This window comes from Cervus elaphus, chromosome 32 (genome assembly GCF_910594005.1).
Source record: "Cervus elaphus chromosome 32, mCerEla1.1, whole genome shotgun sequence".
NCBI classification, from domain to species: Eukaryota; Metazoa; Chordata; class Mammalia; order Artiodactyla; family Cervidae; genus Cervus; species Cervus elaphus.
The window spans coordinates 2,425,461-2,442,940 of NC_057846.1; positions in this window are offsets into that span (position 1 = coordinate 2,425,461).

Here is a 17,480-nt window from a genome sequence, read left to right on the forward strand (position 1 = left end):
GTGGGGAACTAGGTGTTTCTCTGTGGTCTCCACAGGGGATTCAGACATCCTTTCGTCTTGGGAGATGCAGGACGAGCCTGCATTCAAGTCACTGCAGGGATATCCGGCCTTATTTCGAGACAGGGCATCGCGGTGTCCATTCCACTTGAGGCCGCAAACTCAGGGTCCCTCTCACATACCTAGAGCTGAGAGAAGCCTCCTCTTGAGGTGCTTGTGGTAAGGTGGTATTCCTCTGGAGTCAAAGCCAGGGACTAACCTCTCTTCTCGAGTTGATTCTTGGTCCACGGAGCTCTTTTTTGTTGCTACAGTGACCTCAGGATCCCTCTAGCCTTGAAACAGTGTTCTTGGGTTTTCTCTGGAGTGCCATCAAGGAAATCAAGGCTCCTTTCATGTGTGATGTGCAACACGGAATTGCTCTGCACGCAGGGCAGGGGAATCGGGCCTCATCTCGCGGCAAGGGGGAAGTCTCATGGTTTTTCTCGAGTTGCGGCGGGAACCTGGGGTATATTCTCGAGTTACGACGGGGATGATCCTTCCACACACGTGTTTTTTCAGTGACATCAGGACTCCTGCCTAGTTGCGAGGGACAACTCGGGATTCTCCTCGAGGCTTGCCGGGCATCGGGATGCCTCTCCAGCTGAGGCGGGAGACCAAGTGTCCCTTTCCACGTGCCACAGGAATCCTGGGTCTCCTATCAAGTTTCACGAGGAGTCAGGCATCGTCTCCATTGGAGGCACTGATCTCCGCGTACCTCTGGAGTTTTCAAAGGACGTGAGGCCTCATGTCGCGATGAGGTGGGGAACCAGGTCTTTCTCTGTGGTCTTCACAGGGGATTCAGACATCCTTTCGTCGTGGGAGACGCAAGACGAGCCTGCTTTCAAGTCACTGCAGGGATATCCGGCCGTATTTCGAGTCAGGGCATCGCGGTGTCCATTCCACTTGAGGCCACAAACTCAGGGTCCCTCTCACATACCTAGAGCTGAGAGAAGCCTCCTCTTGAGGTGCTTGTGGTAAGGTGGTATTCCTCTGGAGTCGAAGCCAGGGACTAACCTCTCATCTCGAGTTAATTCTTGGTACACGGAGCTCTTTCGTGTTGCTACAGTGACCTCAGGATCCCTCTAGCCTTGAAACAGGGTTCTTAGGATTTTTTTGGAGTGCCATCAAGGAAATCAGGCTCCTTTCATGTGTGATGTGCAACATGGAATTGGTCTGCACGCAGTGCAGAGGAATCGCGCCTCATTTTGCAGCGCGGGGCAAGTCTCAAGGTTTTTCTCGAGTTGCGGCAGGAACCTGGGGTATATTCTCGAGTTACGACGGGGATGGCCCTTCCACACACGTGCTTGTTCAGCGACGTCATGACTCCTGCCTATTTGCGAGGGACAACTCGAGATTCTCCTCGAGGCTGGGCAGGGCAATTGGGACGCCTCTCCAGCTGAGGCGGGAGACCAAGGGTCCCTTTCCACGTGCCACAGCAATCCTGGGACTCCTATCAAGTTTCACGAGGAGTCAGGCATCGTCTCCTTTGGAGGCACTGATCTCCGCGTACCTTTGGAGTTTTCAAAGGATGTGAGGCCTCCGGTCGCGATGAGGTGGGGAAGTAGGTCTTTCTCTGTGGTCTCCACAGGGGATTCAGACATCGTTTCATCTTGGGAGATGCAAGACGAGCCTGCATTCAAGTCACTGCAGGGATTTCCGGCCTTATTTCGCGTCAGGGCATCGCGGTGTCCATTCCACTTGAGGCCGCAAACTCAGGGTCCCTCTCACACACCTAGAGCTGAGAGAAGCCTCCTCTTGAGGTGCTTGTGGTAAGGTGGTATTCCTCTGGAGTCGAAGCCAGGGACTAAGCTCTCATCTCGAGTTGATTTTTGGTCCACGGAGCTCTTTCGTGTGGCTACAGAGACCTCAGGATCCCTCTAGCATTGAAACAGTGTTCTTGGGATTTCTCTGGAGTGCCATCAAGGAAATCAAGGCTCCTTTCATGTGTGATGTGCAACACGGAATTGCTCTGCACGCAGTGCAGGGGAATCGGGCCTCATCTCGCGGCGAGGGGGAAGTCTCATGGTTTTTCTCGAGTTGCGGCGGGAACCTGGGGTATATTCTCGAGTTACGACGGGGATGGCCCTTCCACACACGTGTTTGTTCAGCGACGTCAGGACTCCTGCCTAGTTGTGAGGGACAAATCGGGATTCTCCTCGAGGCTTGGCAGGGCAATTGGGACGCCTCTCCAGCTGAGGCGGGAGACCAAGAGTCCCTTTCCACGTGCCACAGGAATCCTGGGACTTCTATCAAGTTTCACGAGGAGTCAGGCATCGTCTCCTTTGGAGGCACTGATCTCCGCGTACCTCTGGAGTTTTCAAAGGATGTGAGGCCTCCGGTCGCGATGAGGTGGGGAACTACGTCTTTCTCTGTGGTCTCCACAGGGGATTCAGACATCCTTTCGTCTTGGGAGATGCAAGACGAGCCTGCATTCAAGTCACTGCAGGGATATCCGGCCTTATTTCGAGTCAGGGCATCGCGGTCTCCATTCCACTTGAGGCCGCAAACTCAGGGTCCCTCTCACATATCTAGAGCTGAGAAAAGCCTCCTCTTGAGGTTCTTGTGGTAAGGTGGTATTCCTCTGGAGTCGAAGCCAGGGACTAACCTCTCATCTCGAGTTGATTTTTGGTCCACGGAGCTCTTTCTTGTGGCTACAGTGACCTCAGGATCCCTCTAGCCTTGAAACAGTGTTCTTGGGGTTTCTCTGGAGTGCCATCAAGGAAATCAAGGCTCCTTTCATGTGTGATGTGCAACACGGAATTGGTCTGCACGCAGTGCAGGGTATCGGGCCTCATATTGCGGTGAGGGGGAAGTCTCATGGTTTTTCTCGAGTTGCTGTGGATCCTGGCGTATATTCTCGAGTTACGACTGGGATGGCCCTTCCACACACGTGTTTCTTCAGCGACGTCAAGACTCCTGCCTAGTTGTGAGGGACAACTCGGGATTCTCCTCGAGGCTTGGCAGGGCAATTGGAACGCCTCTCCAGCTGAGACGGGAGACCAAGGGTCCCTTTCCACGTGCCACAGGAATCCTGGGACTCCTATCAAGTTTCACGAGGAGTCAGGCATCGTCTCCTTTGGAGGCACTGATCTTCGCGTACCTCTGGAGTTTTCAATGGATGTGAGGCCTCCGGTCGCCATGAGGTGGGGAAGTAGGTTTTATCTGTGGTCTCCACAGGGGTTTCAGATATCCTTTCGTCTTGGGAGATGCAAGACGAGCCTGCATTCAAGTCACTGCAGGGATATTCGGCCTTATTTCGACTCAGGGCATCACGGTCTCCATTCCACTTGAGGCCACAAACTCAGGGTCCCTCTCACATACCTAGAGCTGAGAGAAGCCTCCTCTTGAGGTGTTTGTGGTAAGATGGTATTCCTCTGGAGTCGAAGCCAGGGACTACCCTCTCATCTCGAGTTGATTTCTGGTGCACGGAGCTGTTTCGTGTTGCTACAGTGACCTCAGGATCCCTCTAGCCTTGAAACAGTGTTCTTGGTGTTTCTCTGGAGTGCCATCAAGGAAATCAAGGCTCCTTTCATGTGTGATGTGCAACACGGAATTGCTCTGCACGCAGTGCAGGGGAATCGGGCCTCATCTTGCGGCGAGGGGGAAGTCTCATGGTTTTTCTCGAGTTGCGGCGGGAACCTGGGGTATATTCTCGAGTTACGACGGGGATGGCCCTTCCACCCACGTGTTTGTTCAGCGACGTCAGGACTCCTGCCTAGTTGCGAGGGACTACTCGGGATTCTCCGCGAGGCTTGGCAGGGCAATTGGGACGCCTCTCCAGCTGAGGCGGGAGACCAAGGGTCCCTTTCCACGTGCCACAGGAATCCTGGGACTCCTATCAAGTTTCACGAGGAGTCAGGCATCGTCTCCTTTGGAGGCACTGATCTCTGCGTACCTCTGGAATATTCAAAGGATGTGAGGCTTCCGGTCGCGATGAGGTGGGGAACTCAGTCTTTCTCTGTGGTCTCCACAGGGGATTCAGACATCCTTTCATCTTGGGAGATGCAAGACGAGCCTGCATTCAAGTCACTGCAGGGATATCCGGCCTTATTATGAGTCAGGGCATTGCGGTGTCCATTCCACTTGAGGCCGCAAACTCAGGGTCCCTCTCACATAGCTAGAGCTGAGAGAAGCCTCCTCTTCAGGTGCTTGTGGTAAGGTGGTATTCCTCTGGAGTCGAAGCCAGGGACTAACCTCTCATCTCGAGTTGATTTTTGGTCCACGGAGCTCTTTCTTGTTGCTACAGTGACCTCAGGATCCCTCTAGCCTTGAAACAGTGTTCTTGGGGTTTCTCTGGAGTGCCATCAAGGAAATCAAGTCTCCTTTCATGTGTGATGTGCAACACGGAATTGCTCTGCACGCAGTGCAGGGGAATCGGGCCTAATCTCGCGGCGAGGGGGAAGTCTCATGGTATTTCTCGAGTTGCGGCGGGAACCTGGGGTATATTCTCGAGTTATGACGGGGAAGGCTCTTCCACCCACGTGTTTCTTCAGCGATGGCAGGACTCCTGCCTAGTTGCGAGGGACAGCTCGGGATTCTCCTCGAGGCTTGGCAGGGCAATTGGGACGCCTCTCCAGCTGAGGCGGGAGACCAAGGGTCCCTTTCCACGTGCCACAGGAATCCTGGGACTCCTATCAAGATTCACGAGGAGTCACGCATCCTCTCCTTTGGAGGCACTGATCTCCGCGTACCTCTGGAGTTTTCAAAGGATGTGAGGCCTCCGGTCGCGATGAGGTGGGGAACTAGGTCTTTCTCTGTGGTCTCCACAGGGGATTCAGACATCCTTTCGTCTTGGGAGATGCAACACGAGCCCGCATTCAAGTCACTGCAGGGATATCCGGCCTTATTTCGAGTCAGGGCATCGCGGTCTCCATTCCACTTGAGGCCGCAAACTCAGGGTCCCTCTCACATACATAGAGCTGAGAGAAGCCTCCTCTTGAGGTGCTTGTGGTAAGGTGGTATTCCTCTGGAGTCGAAGCCAGGGACTAACCTCTCATCTCGAGTTGATTTTTGGTCCACGGAGCTCTTTAGTGTTGCTACAGTGACCTCAGGATCCCTCAACCTTGAAACAGTGTTCTTGGGATTTCTCTGGAGTGCCATCAAAGACATCAAGGCTCCTTTCATGTGTGATGTGCAACACGGAATTGCTCTGCACGCAGTGCAGGGAATCGGGCGTCAATTCGCGGCAAGGGGGAACTCTCATGTTTTTTCTCGAGTTGCGGTGGGAACCTGGGGTAAATTCTCGAGTTACGACGGGGATGGCCCTTCCACCCACGTGTTTGTTCAGCGACGTCAGGACTCCTGCCTAGTTGCGAGGGACAACTCGGGATTCTCCTCGAGGCTTGGCAGGGCAATTGGGACGCCTCTCCAGCTGAGGCGGGAGACCAAGGGTCCTTTTCCACGTGCCACAGGAATCCTGAGACTCCTATCAAGTACAGGAGGAGTCAGGCATCGTCTCCTTTTGAGGCACTGATCTCCGCGTACCTCTGGAGTTTTCAAAGGATGTGAGGCCTCCGGTCGCGATGAGGTGGGGAACTAGGTCTTTCTCTGTGGTCTCCACAGGGGATTCAGACATCCTTTCATCTTGGGAGATGCAAGACGAGCCTGCATTCAAGTCACTGCAGGGATATCCGGCCTTATTTCGAGGCAGGGCATCGCGGTCTCCATTCCACTTGAGGCCGCAAACTCAGGGTCCCTCTCACATAGCTAGAGCTGAGAGAAGCCTCCTCTTGAGGTGCTTGTGGTAAGGTGGTAGTCCTCTGGAGTCGAAGCCAGGAACTAACCTCTCATCTCGAGTTGATTTTTGGTCCACGGAGCTCTTTCGTGTTGCTACAGTGACCTCAGGATCCCTCAACCTTGAAACAGTGTTCTTGGGGTTTCTTTGGAGTGCCATCAAGGAAATCAAGGCTCCTTTCAAGTGTGATGTGCAACACAGAATTGCTCTGCACGCAGTGCAGGGGAATCGGGCCTCATCTCGGGGCGAGGGGGAAGTCTCATGGTTTTTCTCGAGTTGCGGCGGGAACCTGGGGTATATTCTCGAGTTACGACGGGGATGGCCCTTCCACCCACGTGTTTGTTCAGCGACGTCTGGACTCCTGCCTTGTTGCGAGGGACAACTCGGGATTCTCCACGAGGCTTGGCAGGGCAATTAGAACGCCTCTCCAGCTGAGGCGGGAGACCAAGGGTCCCTTTCCACGTGCCACAGGAATCCTGGGACTCCTGTCAAGTTTCACGAGGAGTCAGGCATCGTCTCCTTTGGAGGCACTGATCTCCGCGTACCTCTGGAGTTTTCAAAGGATGAGAGAACTCCGGTCGCAATGAGGTGGGGAACTAGGTCTTTCTCTGTGGTCTCCACAGGGGATTCAGACATCCTTTCATCTTGGGAGATGCAAGACGAGCCTGCATTCAAGTCACTGCAGGGATATCCGGCCTTATTTCGCGTCAGGGCATCGCGGTGTCCATTCCACTTGAGGCCGCAAACTCAGGGTCCCTCTCACATACATAGAGCTGAGAGAAGCCTCCTCTTGAGGTGCTTGTGGTAAGGTGGTATTCCTCTGGAGTCGAAGCCAGGGACTAACCTCTCATCTCGAGTTGATTTTTGGCCCACGGAGCTCTTTAGTGTGGCTACAGTGACCTCAGGAGCCCTCTAGCCTTGGAACAGTGTTCTTGGGGATTCTCTGGAGTGCCATCAAGGAAATCAAATCTCCGATCATGTGTGATGTGCAACACGGAATTACTCTGCATGCAGTGCAGAGGAATCGGGCCTCATTTTGCGGCGAGGGAGAAGTCTCATGGTTTTTCTCGAGTTGCGGCGGGAACCTGGGGTATATTCTCGAGTTACGATAGGGATGGCCCTTCCACACACGTGTTTCTTCAGCAACGTCAGGACTCCTGCCTAGTTGCGAGGGACAACTCGGGATTCTCCTCGAGGCTTGGCAGGGCAATTGGGACGCCTCTCCAGCTGAGGCCGGAGACCAAGGGTCCCTTTCCACGTGCCACAGGAATCCTGGGACTCCTATCAAGATTCACGAGGAGTCAGGCATCGTCTTCTTTGGAGGCACTGATCTCCGCGTACCTCTGGAGTTTTCAAAGGATGTGAGGCCTCCGGTCGCCATGAGGTGGGGAACTAGGTCTTTCTCTGTGGTCTCCAGAGGGGATTCAGACATCCTTTCATCTTGGGAGATGCAAGACGAGCCTGCATTCAAGTCACTGCAGGGATATCCGGCCTTCTTTCGCGTCAGGGCATCGCGGTGTCCATTCCACTTGAGGCCGCAAACTCAGGGTCCCTCTCACAGAGCTAGAGCTGAGAGAAGCCTTCTCTTGAGGTGCTTGTGGTAAGGTGGTATTCCTCTGGAGTCGAAGCCAGGGACTAACCTCTCATCTCGAGTTGATTTTTGGTCCACGGAGCTCTTTCGTGTTGCTACAGTGACCTCAGGATCCCTCTAGCCTTGAAACAGTGTTCTTGGGGTTTCTCTGGAGTGCCATCAAGGAAATCAAGCCTCCTTTCATGTGTGATGTGCAGCACCGAATTGCTCTGCATGCAGTGCAGGGGAATCGGGCCTCATCTCACGGCGAGGGGGAAGTCTCATGGATTTTCTCGAGTTGCGGCGGGAACCTGGGGTATATTCTCGCGTTACGACGCGGATGGTCCTTCCAACCACGTGTTTCTTCAGCGACGTCAGGACTCCTGCCTAGTTGCGAGGGACAACTCGGGATTCTCCTCGAGGCTTGGCAGGGCAATTGGGACGCCTCTCCAGCTGAGGCGGGAGACGAAGGGTCCCTTTCCACGTCCCGCAGGAATCCTGGGACTCCTATCAAGTTTGACGAGGAGTCAGGCATCGTCTCCTTTGGAGGCACTGATCTCCACCTACCTCTGGAGTTTTCAAAGGATGTGAGGCTTCCGGTCGCGATGAGGTGGGGAACTAGGTCTTTCTCTGTGGTCTCCACAGGGAATTCAGACATCCTTTCGTCTTGGGAGATGCAAGACGAGCCTGCATTCAAGTCACTGCAGGGATATCCGGCCTTATTTCGAGTCAGGGCATCGCGGTGTCCATTCCACTTGAGGCTGCAAACTCAGGGTTCCTCTCACATACCTAAAGCTGCGAGAAGCTTCCTCTTGAGGTGCTTGTGGTAAGCTGGTATTCCTCTTGAGTCGAAGTTAGGGACTAACCTCTCATCTCGAGTTGATTTTTGGTCCACGGAGCTCTTTCGTGTTGCTGCAGTGACCTCAGGATCCCTCTAGCCTTGAAACAGTGTTTTTGGGGTTTCTCTGGAGTGCCATCAAGGAAATCAAGGCTCCTTTCATGTGTGATGTGCAACACGGAATTGCTCTGCACGCAGCTTAGGGGAATCGGGCCTCATATCGTGGCGAGGGGAAAGTCTCATGGTTTTTCTCGAGTTGCGGCGGGAACCTGGGGTATATTCTCGAGTTACGACGGGGATGGCCCTTCCACCCACGTGTTTGTTCAGCCATGTCAGGACTCCTGCCTAGTTGCGAGGGACAACTCGGGATTCACCTCGAGGCTTGGCAGGGCAATTGGGACGCCTCTCCAGCTGAGGCAGGAGACCAAGTGTCCCTTTCCACGTGCCACAGGAATCCTGGGACTCCTATCAAGTTTCACGGGGAGTTAGGCATTGTCTCCTTTGGAGGCACTGATCTCCGCATACCTCTGGAGTTTTCAAAGGATGTGAGGCCTCCAGTCGCCATGAGGTTGGGAACTAGGTCTTTCTCTGTGGTCTTCACAGGGGATTCAGACATCCTTTCGTCTTGGGAGATGCAAGACAAGCCTGCATTCAAGTCACTGCAGGGATATCCGGCCTTATTTCGAGTCAGGGCATTGCGGTGTCCATTCCAGTTGAGGCCGCAAACTCAGGGTCCCTCTAACATACCTAGAGCTGAGAGAAGCCTCCTCTTGAGGTGCTTGTGGTAAGGTGGTATTCCTCTGGAGTCGAAGCCAGGGACTAACCTCTCATCTCGAGTTGATTTTTGGTCCACGGAGCTCTTTCGTGTTGCTACAGTGACCTCAGAATCCCTCTAGCCTTGAAACAGTGTTCTTGGAGTTTCTCTGGAGTGCCATCAAGGAAATCAAGGCTCCTTTCATGTGTGATGTGCAACAAGGAATTGCTCTGCACGCAGTGCAGGGGAATCGGGCCTCATCTCGCAGCGAGGGGGAAGTCTCATGGTTTTTCTCGAGTTGCGGCGGGAACCTGGGGTATATTCTCGAGTTACGACGGGGATGGCCCTTCCACCCACGTGTTTGTTCAGCGACGTCAGGACTCCTGCCTAGTTGCGAGGGACAACTCGGGATTCTCCTCGAGGCTTGGCAGGGCATTTGGGATGCCTCCCCAGCTGAGGCGGGAGACCAAGGGTCCCTTTCCACGTGCCACAGCAATCCTGGGATTCCTATCAAGTTTCACGAGGAGTCAGGCATCGTTTCCTTTGGAGGCACTGATCTCCACGTACCTCTGGAATTTTCAAAGGATGTGAGGCCTCCGGTCGCGATGAGCTGGGGAACTAGGTCTTTCTCTGTGGTCTCCACAGGGGATTCAGACATCCTTTCGTCTTGGGAGATGCAAGACGAGCCTGCATTCAGGTCACTGCACGGATATCCGGCCTTTTTTCGAGTCAGGGCATCGCGGTGTCTATTCCACTTGAGGCCACAAACTCAGGATCCATCTCACATACCTAGAGCTGAGAGAAGCCTCCTCTTGAGGTGCTTGTGGTAAGGTGGTATTCCTCTGGAGTCGAAGCCAGGGACTAACCTCTCATCTCGAGTTGATTTTTGGTCCCCGGAGCTCTTTAGTGTGGCTACAATGACTTCAGGAGCCCGCTAGCCTTGGAACAGTGTTCTTGGGGTTTCTCTGGAGTGCCACTACGGAAATCAAGGCTCCTTTCATGTGTGATGTGCAACACGGAATTACTCTGCATGCAGTGCAGAGGAATCGGGCCTCATTTTGCGGTGAGGGGGAAGTCTCATGGTTTTTCTCGAGTTGCGGCCGGAACCTGGTGTATATTTTCGAGTTACGACGGGGAGGGCCCTTCCACCCACGTGTTTGTTCAGCCATGTCAGGATTCCTGCCTAGTTGCGAGGGACAACTCGGGATTCTCCTCGAGGCTTGGCAGGGCATTTGGGACGCCTCTCCAGCTGAGGGCGGAGACCAAGTGTCCCTTTCCACGTGCCACAGGAATCCTGGGACTCCTCTCAAGTTTCACGAGTGGTCAGGCATCGTCTCCTTTGAGGCACTAATCTCCGCATACCTCTGGAGTTTTCAAAGGATGTGAGGCCTCCGGTCGCGATGAGGTGGGAAACTAGGTCTTTCTCTGTGGTCTCCACAGGGGATTCAGACATCCATTCGTCTTGGGAGATGCAAGACGAGCCTGCATTCACGTCACTGCAGGGATATCCGGCCTTACTTCGCGTCAGGGCATCGCGGTGTCCATTCCACTTGAGGCCGCAAACTCAGGGTCCCTCTCACATACATAGAGCTGAGAGAAGCCTCCTCTTGAGGTGCTTGTGGTAAGGTGGTATTCCTCTGGAGTCGAAGCCAGGGACCAACCTCTCATCTCGAGTTGATTTATGGTCGACAGAGCTCTTTCGTGTTGCTACAGTGACCTCAGGACCCCTCAACCTTGAAACAGTGTTCTTGGGGTTTCTCTGGAGTGCCATCAAGGAAATCAAGGCTCCTTTCATGTGTGATGTGCAACACGGAATTGCTCTGCACGCAGTGCAGGGGAATCGGGCCTCATCTCGCGGCGAGGTGGAAGTCTCATGGTTTTTCTCGAGTTGCGGCGGGAACCTGGGGTATATTCTCGAGTTACGACGGGGATGGCCCTTCCACCCACGTGTTCGTTCAGCGACGTCAGGATTCGTGCCTAGTTGCGAGGGACAACTCGGGATTCTCCTCGAGGCTTTGCAGGGCAATGGGGCGCCTCTCCAGCTGAGGCGGGAGACCAAGTGTCCCTTTCCACGTGCCACAGGAATCCTGGGACTCCTATCAAGTTTCACGAGGAGTCAGGCATCGTCTCCTTAGGAGGCACTGATCTCCGCGTACCTCTGGAGTTTTCAAAGGATGTGAGGCCTCCGGTCGCGATGAGGTGGGGAACTAGGTCATTCTCTGTGGTTTCCACAGGGGATTCAGACATCCTTTCGTCTTGGGAGATGCAAGACGAGCCTGCATTCAAGTCACTGCAGGGATATCCGGCCTTATTTCGAGTCAGGGCATCGCGGTGTCCATTCCACTTGAGCCGCAAAATCAGGGTCCCTTTCACATACCTAGAGCTGAGAGAAGCCTCCTCTTGAGGTGCTTGTGGTAAGGTGGTATTCCTCTGGAGTCGAAGCCAGAGACTAAACTCTCATCTCGAGTTGATTTTTGGGCCACGGAGCTCTTTACTGTTGCTACAGTGACCTCAGGATCCCTCTAGCCTTGAAACAGTGTTCTTGGGGTTTCTCTGAAGTGCCATCAAGGAAATCAAGGCTCCTTTCATGTGTGATGTGCAGCACGGAATTGCTCTGCACGCAGTGCAGGGGAATCGGGCCTCATCTCGCGGCGAGGGGGAAGTCTCATGGTTTTTCTCGAGTTGCGGCGGGAACCTGGGGTATATTCTCGAGTTACGACAGGGATGGCCCTTCCACACACGTGTTTGTTCAGCGACGTCAGGACTCCTGCCTAGTTGCGAGGGACAACTCGGGATTCTCCTTGAGGCTTGGCAGGGCAATTGGGACGCCTCTCCAGCTGAGGCGGGAGACCAAGGGTCCCTTTCCACGTGCCACAGGAATCCTGGGACTCCTATCAAGTTTCACGAGGATTCAGGCATCGTCTCCTTTGGAGGCACTGATCTCCGCGTACCTCTGGAGTTTTCAAAGAATGTGAGGCCTCCGGTCGCGGTGAGGTGGGGAACTAGGTCTTTCTCTGTGGTCTCTACAGGGGATTCAGACATCCTTTCGTCTTGGGAGATGCAAGACGAGCCTGCATTCAAGTCACTGCAGGGATATCCAGCCTTATTTCGCGTCAGGTCATTGCAGTGTCTACTCCACTTGAGGCCGCAAAATCAGGGTCCCTCTCACATACCTAGAGCTGAGAGAAGCATCCTCTTGAGGTGCTTGTGGTAAGGTGGTATTCCTCTGGATTCGAAGCCAGGGACTAACCTCTCATCTCGAGTTGAATTTTGGTCCACGGAGCTCTTTCGTGTTGGTACAGTGACCTCAGGATCCCTCTAGCCTTGAAACAGTGTTGTTGGGGTTTCTCTGGAGTGCCATCAAGGAAATCAAGGCTCCTTTCATGTGTGATGTGCAACACGGAATTGCTCTGCACGCAGTGTAGGGGAATCGGGTCTCATCTCGCGGCGAGTGGGAAGTCTCATGGTTTTTCTCGAGTTGCGGCGGGAACCTGGGGTATATTCTCGAGTTACGATGGGGATGGCCCTTTCACCCTCGAGTTTCTTCAGCGACGTCAGGACTCCTGCCTAGTTGCGAGGGACAACTCGGGATTCTCCTCGAGGCTTGGCAGGGCAATTGGGACGCCTCTCCAGCTGAGGCGGGAGACCAAGGGTCCCTTTCCACGTGCCACAGGAATCCTGGGACTCCTGTCAAGTTTCAGGAGGAGTCAGGCATCGTCTCCTTTGGAGGCACTGATCTCCGCGTACCTCTGGAGTTTTCAAAGGATGTGAGGCCTCCGGTCGCGATGAGGTGGGGAACTAGGTCTTTCTCTGTGGTCTCCACAGGGGATTCAGACATCCTTTCGTCTTGGGAGATGCAAGACGAGCCTGCATTCAAGTCACTGCAGGGATATCCGGCCTTATTTCGAGGCAGGGCATCGCGGTCTCCATTCCACTTGAGGCCGCAAACTCAGGGTCCCTCTCACATACATAGAGCTGAGAGAAGCCTCCTCTTGAGGTGCTTGTGGTAAGGTGGTAGTCCTCTGGAGTCGTCGCCAGGGACTAACCTCTCATCTCGAGTTGATTTTTGGGCCACGGAGCTCTTTCGTGTTGCTACAGTGACCTCAGGATCCCTCTAGCCTTGAAACAGTGTTCTTGGGGTTTCTCTTGAGTGCCATCAAGGAAATCAAGGCTCCTTTCATGTGTGATGTGCAACACGGAATTGCTCTGCACGCAGTGCAGGGGAATCGGGCCTCATCTCGCGGCGAGGAGGAAGTCTAATGGTTTTTCTCGAGTTGCGGCGGGAACCTGGGGTATATTCTCGAGTTACGACGGGGATGGCCCTTCCACACACGTGTGTGTTCAGCCATGTCAGGACTCCTGCCTAGTTGCGAGGGACAACTCGGGATTCTCCTCGAGGCTTGGCAGGGCAATTGGGACGCCTCTTCAGCTGAAACGGGAGACCAAGGGTCCCTTTCCACGTGCCACAGGCATCCTGGGTCTCCTATCAAGTTTCACGAGGAGTCAGGCATCGTCTCCTTTGGAGGCACTGATCTCCGCATACCTCTGGAGTTTTCAAAGGATGTGAGGCTATCGGTCGCGATGAGGTGGGGAACTAAGCCTTTCTCTGTGCTTTCCACAGGGGATTCAGACATCCTTTCGTCCTGGGAGATGCAAGACGAGCCTGCATTGAAGTCACTGCAGGGATATCCGGCCTTATTTCGAGTCAGGGCATTGCGGTGTCCATTCCACTTGAGGCCGCAAACTCAGGGTCCCTCTCACATACCTAGAACTGAGAGAAGCCTCCTCTTGAGGTGCTTGTGGTAAGGTGGTGTTCCTCTGGAGATGAATCCAGGGACTAACCTCTCTTTTCGAGTTGATTTGTGGTCCACAGAGTTCTTTCGTGTTGCTACAGTGACCTCAGGATCCCTCTATCCTTGAAACAGTGTTCTTGGGGTTTCTCTGGAGTGCCATCAAGGAAATCAAGGCTCCTTTCATGTGTGATGTGCAAGACGGAATTGCTCTGCACGCAGTACAGGGGAATCGGGCCTCATCTCGCGTCGAGGGGGAAGTCTCATGGTTTTTCTCGAGTTGCGGTGGGAACCTGGGGTATATTCTTGAGTTACGACAGGGATGGCCCTTCCACCCACGTGTTTCTTCAGCCACGTCAGGACTCCTGCCTAGTTGCGAGGGACAACTCGGGATTCTCCTCGAGGCTTGGCAGGGCAATTGGAACGCCTCTCCAGCTGAGGCGGGAGACCAAGGGTCCCTTTGCACGTGCCACAGGAATCCTGGGTCTCCTATCAAGTTTCACGAGGAGTCAGGCATCGTCTGCTTTGGAGGCACTGATCTCCGCATACCTCTGGAGTTTTCAAAGGATTTGAGGCCTCCTGTCGCGATGAGGTGGGGAACTAGGTCTTTCTCTGTGGTCTCCACAGGGGATTCAGACACCCTTTCGTCTTGGGAGATGCAAGACGAGCCTGCATTCCAGTCACTGCAGGGATATCCGGCCTTATTTCGAGTCAGGGCATCGCGGTGTCCATTCCACTTGAGGCCGCAAACTCAGGGTCCCTCTCACATACCTAGAGCTGAGAGAAGCCTCCTCTTGAGGTGCTTGTGGTAAGGTGGTATTCCTCTGGAGTCGAAGCCAGGGACTAACCTCTCATCTCGAGTTCATTTTTGGCCCACGGAGCTCTTTCGTGTTGCTACAGTGACCTCAGGATCCCTCTAGCCTTGAAACCGTGTTCTTGGGGTTTCTCTGGAGTGCCATGAAGGAAATCAAGGCTCCTTTCATGTGTGATGTGCAACACAGAATTGCTCTGCACGCAGTGCAGGGGAATCGGGCCTCATCTCGCGGCGAGGGGGAAGTCTCATGGTTTTTCTCGAGTTGCGGCGGGAACCTGGGGTATATTCTCGAGTTACGACGGGGATGGCCCTTCCACCCACGTGTTTCTTCAGCGACGTCAGGACTCCTGCCTAGTTGCGAGGGACAACTCTGGATTCTCCTCGAGGCTTGGCAGGGCACTTGGGACGCCTCTCCAGCTGAGGCGGGAGACCAAGTGTCCCTTTCCAAGTGACACAGGAATCCTGGGACTCCTATCAAGTTTCACGAGGAGTCAGGCATCGTCTCCTTTGGAGGCACTGATCTCCGCGTACCTCTGGAGTTTTCAAAGGATGTGAGGCTATCGGTCGCGATGAGGTGGGGAACTAGGTCTTTCTTTGTGCTTTCCACAGGGGATTCAGACATCCTTTCGTCCTGGGAGATGCAAGACGAGCCTGCATTGAAGTCACTGCAGGGATATCCGGCCTTATTTCGAGTCAGGGCATCGCGGTGTCCATTCTACTTGAGGCCGCAAACTCAGGGTCCCTCTCACATAACTAGAGCTGAGAGAAGCCTCCTCTTGAGGTGCTTGTGGTAAGGTGGTATTCCTCTGGAGACGAAGCCAGGGACTAACTTCTCTTTTCGAGTTGATTCTGGTCCACAGAGTTCTTTCGTGTTGCTACAGTGACCTCAGGATCCCTCTAGCCTTGAAACAGTGTTCTTGGGGTTTCTCTGGAGTGCCATCAAGGAAATCAAGGCTCCTTTCATGTGTGATGTGCAAGACAGAATTGCTCTGCATGCAGTACAGGGGAATCGGGCCTCATCTCGCATCGAGGGGGAAGTCTCATGGTTTTTCTCGAGTTGCGGCGGGAACCTGAGGTATATTCTCGAGTTACGACGGGGATGGCCCTTCCACCCACGTGTTTGTTCAGCCACGTCAGGACTCCTGCCTAGTTGCGAGGGACAACTCGGGATTCTCCTCGAGGCTTGGCAGGGCAATTGGAACGCCTCTCCAGCTGAGGCGGGAGACCAAGTGTCCCTTTCCACGTGCCACAGGAATCCTGGGTCTCCTATCAAGTTTCACGAGGAGTCAGGCATCGTCTCCATTGGAGGCACTGATCTCCGCGTACCTCTGGAGTTTTCAAAGGACGTGAGGCCTCATGTCGCGATGAGGTGGGGAACCAGGTCTTTCTCTGTGGTCTTCACAGGGGATTCAGACATCCTTTTGTCGTGGGAGACGCAAGACGAGCCTGCTTTCAAGTCACTGCAGGGATATCCGGCCGTATTTCGAGTCAGGGCATCGCGGTGTCCATTCCACTTGAGGCCACAAACTCAGGGTCCCTCTCACATACCTAGAGCTGAGAGAAGCCTCCTCTTGAGGTGCTTGTGGTAAGGTGGTATTCCTCTGGAGTCGAAGCCAGGGACTAACCTCTCATCTCCAGTTGATTCTTGGTACACGGAGCTCTTTCGTGTTGCTACAGTGACCTCAGGATCCCTCTAGCCTTGAAACAGGGTTCTTAGGATTTTTTTGGAGTGCCATCAAGGAAATCAGGCTCCTTTCATGTGTGATGTGCAACATGGAATTGGTCTGCACGCAGTGCAGAGGAATCGCGCCTCATTTTGCAGCGCGGGGCAAGTCTCAAGGTTTTTCTCGAGTTGCGGCGGGAACCTGGGGTATATTCTCGAGTTACGACGGGGATGGCCCTTCCACACACGTGCTTGTTCAGCGACGTCATGACTCCTGCCTATTTGCGAGGGACAACTCGAGATTCTCCTCGAGGCTGGGCAGGGCAATTGGGACGCCTCTCCAGCTGAGGCGGGAGACCAAGGGTCCCTTTCCACGTGCCACAGCAATCCTGGGACTCCTATCAAGTTTCACGAGGAGTCAGGCATCGTCTCCTTTGGAGGCACTGATCTCCGCGTACCTCTGGAGTTTTCAAAGGATGTGAGGCCTCCGGTCGCGATGAGGTGGGGAAGTAGGTCTTTCTCTGTGGTCTCCACAGGGGATTCAGACATCGTTTCATCTTGGGAGATGCAAGACGAGCCTGCATTCAAGTCACTGCAGGGATTTCCGGCCTTATTTCGCGTCAGGGCATCGCGGTGTCCATTCCACTTGAGGCCGCAAAATCAGGGTCCCTCTCACACACCTAGAGCTGAGAGAAGCCTCCTCTTGAGGTGCTTGTGGTAAGGTGGTATTCCTCTGGAGTCGAAGCCAGGGACTAAGCTCTCATCTCGAGTTGATTTTTGGTCCACGGAGCTCTTTCGTGTGGCTACAGAGACCTCAGGATCCCTCTAGCATTGAAACAGTGTTCTTGGGATTTCTCTGGAGTGCCATCAAGGAAATCAAGGCTCCTTTCATGTGTGATGTGCAACACGGAATTGCTCTGCACGCAGTGCAGGGGAATCTGGCCTCATCTCGCGGCGAGGGGGAAGTCTCATGGTTTTTCTCGAGTTGCGGCGGGAACCTGGGGTATATTCTCGAGTTACGACGGGGATGGCCCTTCCACACACGTGTTTGTTCAGCGACGTCAGGACTCCTGCCTAGTTGCGAGGGACAAATCGGGATTCTCCTCGAGGCTTGGCAGGGCAATTGGGACGCCTCTCCAGCTGAGGCGGGAGACCAAGGGTCCCTTTCCACGTGCCAAAGGAATCCTGGGACTCCTATCAAGTTTCACGAGGAGTCAGGCATCGTCTCCTTTGGAGGCACTGATCTCCGCATACCTCTGGAGTTTTCAAAGGATGTGAGGC